This window comes from Muntiacus reevesi, chromosome 1, assembly GCF_963930625.1.
Source record: "Muntiacus reevesi chromosome 1, mMunRee1.1, whole genome shotgun sequence".
Classification (NCBI taxonomy): domain Eukaryota; kingdom Metazoa; phylum Chordata; class Mammalia; order Artiodactyla; family Cervidae; genus Muntiacus; species Muntiacus reevesi.
In genome coordinates, this window is record NC_089249.1 from 112687227 (window position 1) to 112692209 (window position 4983).

A 4983-nucleotide genomic window follows, 5' to 3' on the forward strand; every position below is an offset into this window, starting at 1 on the left:
AGTAAAGGTCAAAGACTTGGCTGATTCCTGTACGTTATGCTGCCTCTAGTCAGGGTTTGTTTGCTTGTTTCTAATTGAAGGATAAGTGCTTTACAGCGTTGGGTTGGTTTCTGCCACATAGCATCAGCAAGAATCAGCCATAGGTATACAGCCTTCTCCCTCTTGAACCTCTCTCCCACCTTCCAGCCCATCCCACCCTTTTAGTTTGTCACAGAGCACTGGATTTGAGCTCCCTGCATCATGCAGCAGATTCCCATTAGATAGCTATTTTACACATGGCAATGTATACATGTCAGTGCTACTCTCTCAGCTCATCCCACTCTCTCCTTCCCCCACTCCGTCCTTAAGTCTGATGAACCTGCTTGCAGGGGAGGAATACTCAGACATAGGGGTTTTGTTGTTTTTTTCATTTGTCTGTGCCTCACAGCTTGTGGCATCTTAGTTCCCCAACCGGGGATTGAACCCATGCCCTTGGTAGTGACAGCACGGAGTTCTAACCATTGGACAGCCAGGGGATTTCCTAGGATTTAATTGACAAAGGGTAATAAGGGGTCATTAGTTCCCCAGTTGTTACATCTAAACTTTTAAGTGTGAGACCTCAATGAAAATACTTACGGCCCCATTTGGTGCTCAAATGGCCTTAAAAATTCTGCATCTTACTCAGTAATATATACATCAGCTGGTTCCCAAAGAGAACCTCAAACGCCACATGTTATGAATATAACGGACATATTTTCAAAGCTAAAAAACTAGAATGTGTTTCTAACAATTTCACACTACTTCTAGTTAAAAAGACATTCCATACAATTTGGATGCAGAAAATGTTGGAATTCTCACAACACATCAATGAGCACTGACGTTTTTGTAATAGAAGCTGCCTCAGAAAAATCCAAGATGAATAGGGTTCTGCATGTATGAAGATGAATCGCGTTAGCAAAGCATAATCATGTATATAATGATTTCCCATAAGAATTTACACATGCTTGTCCTTAAAAAACAGATTTTGTTGTTGTGCTTGGCACACAGTAGGCACTAAAACCATGACTATAATAATTATAAAATTTTTGCTCACTTGCCTCTTATACAAGGATATTAAGGGTTATTACAAACAGAATGTCCACCAGCTGTCCTCTGTCTCTGAGGTCAGAGCAATGGGAATTGGAGTGGAGAAAAATTAGAACTGATATGGATGGGAAGGGGGTGAGAAGCTGGGAAATTTTAGGATAGATGACCACAGGAAAACATTATAATCCTGTAGATTTTTAAGAATATAAGGGCTGAGATTATGTTGGTGGGGTTTGGAAACAACCCCTGGTGTCAGTCAGGTCCTTAGTCAACCCCAGTTTTGACTGAGTACTTGTCTCTAAAGTGTTGATACAAAATGTATGTGTGGATTGGGGAGAACATAAAACAGTTTCTACCTTCCTATGATTTGAATATAGGGAACTGAGAAAATGATCATTTGAAATGGGATGAGATGGGATTGCTGAGAGCCTAGTAACAGTGGATAATCTGGCTAAGGGAGGGAAAGGCAACTAGAAGTCCAAAGACTGCTTTAGGGTTAATCTGAACCTAAAGCCTGGCATTAAAATCTTGCCTTCATTTAAATTTCATATGCAAGAAGAAATGAGGCATTTATTTTTCTTACAATTTGGTGTCACTCCCTACCAAATAAATCGTACAAAACAGGCAGCCTCATTAAGAGAGATTTTAGCTTATATCTTCCCCCTATTAAATGTAACTTAAATGTATTCACTCAACAAATATTCATTGAATACTTGCTCAATAAATGCCTCAGTCATGTCCAACTCTTTGTGACCCTATGAACTGTGGCCAGATTCCTCTCTCCATGGAATTTTCCAGGCAGGAATACTCCGGAGTGTAGCCATTCCCTTCTCCAGGGGATTCTCCTCCTGACCCAGGGACTGAACCCAGGTCTCCCACGTTGCAGGCAGGATCTTGCGTCTGAGCCACCAGGGAAGCCCCTAACGCTTAAATGCATTCACTCAACAAACATTCACTGAACACTTGCTCAATAAATGCCTGGCTACACTGTACAGGGGCAAACCAAAAGGATGCTTCTTCATAATACACAATATAGAGATGTAAAGATGCTGTTATTTAACACAGAGAGAGCTCTTTTAAAGTTTTTTAAGGGGAGTACACATTTAATACGGCCATTTATGGAGTTTTAAAAAAAAAGTTAAAACGACAGAACGGACACTCACAAAACATCAGACATTCATTTCACTAACCGTGGGGAGAAGTGTAAAGGAGCATTGCTAATACTTGTCTAAAGATTACTCATATACGTATACATACAGTGGGGATGGTTTTTATTTTAGTCAGAACATTAGTGTGTAGGAAGATCAGCAACATGCCAGAAGAAACAGAGAAACTTCTATCGGGTAAAGAAGCGGTAAGATGAGTGTCTAGAGAAATAAGAAGGTGGCTGGATTCCCCGGACCCCTGATCTTTTGCTTACAGAGTTGAAATAACAATGTGAGGCTACGGAGCCATACATCTGTTTCTGATTTACTGTCTTAGTCTTGTCCTAGTTGGAGTCATTTCTAGATCATATGCTAGTCTTCAGAGAAGTTACAGAAGGAATTTATACTAAGGGTGAATACATAATTAAGTACATATATAAAAACACCACGAATAGAACATAGGTAAGAAATGCATGCAAAAGTTCTGATGAGGAAGAACTGTCAGATGGCTCTTTCACTGTCTGATGTGTGCCACTCACCCCCGCAGCTGACAGTGTTATTACTGTTCTGATTTCAGGATGTCAGAAGCCCCATCCCTCGATTCATCTTCTTGGTTCCTTCTAGAGTGACTTTGGCCTTTTCTAAATCGAGTACTAGAGAGGATTCTAGAAGTTATTTTATTCTTGACATCCCTTCATAAGATAGGACTTAATTTTCTAGTGCTAAATCCTTACCTTCCTCAAAGAATTGCTTCAGTAGGGTCCAAGGTGGAATCTGCCTAAGGGATAGGACAGCATCATACACGTTCAATTTAAAAGAGCATTTTTGTCCATGGTGCATCGGGATCCTAAGCCATTCACATTTTGGGTATCCCCTGGAGGTCCAGTGGCTAGGAGTGGGCACTTTCATAGCTGGGAGGCCTGGGTTTGATCCTTGGTCAGGGAACTAACATCCTGTAAGCCCCGGCACGATGACAAAAATTTTTTAAATAAACCATTTATGTCTATTTTGTAGTCATCTCTCTTGCCCTATAAAAGATTTGTACACACTTTCCAAATTTTTATGCTCATCCTTTTGAATTTTTACATACATTGATAATTTTTTAAAGTACTCAAAACGGAGATCTGAAAAATTTTATTCTTTTAGTTCATTTTCTTCTATTGAGAAAAAAAAATTAGCAGGTCAGATTAAGCACAAACTATTTTGCAGTCACTTTGTTCTGAACTTCACTTTTATAATTTTCTCACCCGACTTGAAACTGCATCTCAAAGATCATGGCTTTTCACTTCAGATCTCTAAAATGTCACTATTTACTATATACTTGCCTTAGCACTGACCTTTGTGGTTACTTTGCTGAAACTCTTGCTGTAATTTGACACAGCATTAACTACTTCTGATTAGTTATCTAGTACATGGGTGATAATACCGACCTTTCAAGAAAGGAAGATAGTTCACACACACAATTTGACAAAATTAGGAAATGGCAACATCAGTTCTAAGAATATAGGAAAAAAACCTGAACAGAGAACTGACATTTCTGCCTGGTGTTAGATAGTGTTCTTTAAAGACCACAGACAGCACGCACAGTTGTAGGCGGAAACAATCCATCTGCAGACACTGGCAGACAGCATTACCCGCCAAATTTGGCCACAGTTTCTTAAGATAAATAACTTTTCGGTGACGCGAAGGGCTGAAATTACATAAACAGCAGAAATTACTAAAACCTAAGCCTACGAGTTTTGTGGTTTTCAAGATTTCATGCAATCAATATTCTGACATCTGTAACACCATTTTGTTGCTAAAATGCTGATGCCAGAAACAGATTAATAACATCACTTGATGACTTTTGTTCTGATTTTGAAATAAACTAAGTTTAATTCTTTGGAATAACCATTCTTGAGCCACATTTTCATTTAGGTCATTAAGACAACCATAAGTATCTCCTTATAAGGAAAAGTTTCATTAAAAATGCTGGAGAGCTGCAGCCTGTTTCGAAAACCAATACTTGTAGCCTGTTACATTAATAGTTCTAGATGTCTATGGCTTAGTAGATGAAAATACCCAAAACAGTTTTATCTCAAGAGTCTGAGCAATAAGAATTTTAAAAAGTTGACAATGAAAAATAGCTGAATATTCTGGGAACTTACAAAATAATAGGAAATGGCATTAACTAGTTATCTTCTAAATCTTTCCCTAGAAATGACTATTCTGTCTAATATCTTTTAGGGAGATATCTGAGATTATAAAATAGTCTTCAGAAGGCTGAAAAACCTGAAGAATATGAGAAGCTCCTTGCTAATCTTATCCACAAAACAGCCAAAGTTGAGGCAACATTATCTAGCTAGATTGAAATTCCCTGAGAACTAATTTGTAACACTGCATATCTTTCAGAAGACTAGCTCCCTTTTCCTTCCCTTGCATAACAACCAAATTCTATTCCTAAAGTCAAATGTTCCAACTTTTCTATTGAAAAGACATTAATGGAAAGTTGAAACAATAGCCCTGAATATTAAACTTCCTAGAGAATGTCTCCTTACTTGCGTTTTTAGTAAATTCTTCTTCCCGTTAATTTTCTGAGAACATGTTGATTGTGAACCACATTTCTATAAAAAATACATCAATCTTTCACAAATCACTTGAGTCAGGTCTACATCTGCTAATCTATTATCGATTATTTGTTTGAGAGAGAACTCATTAATGCCAGAAGGAAAATGTACCTAGTGGTCAATACTATTTAAAAAAAAAATGCATTTTTCAAATGAGTAGTCTGACA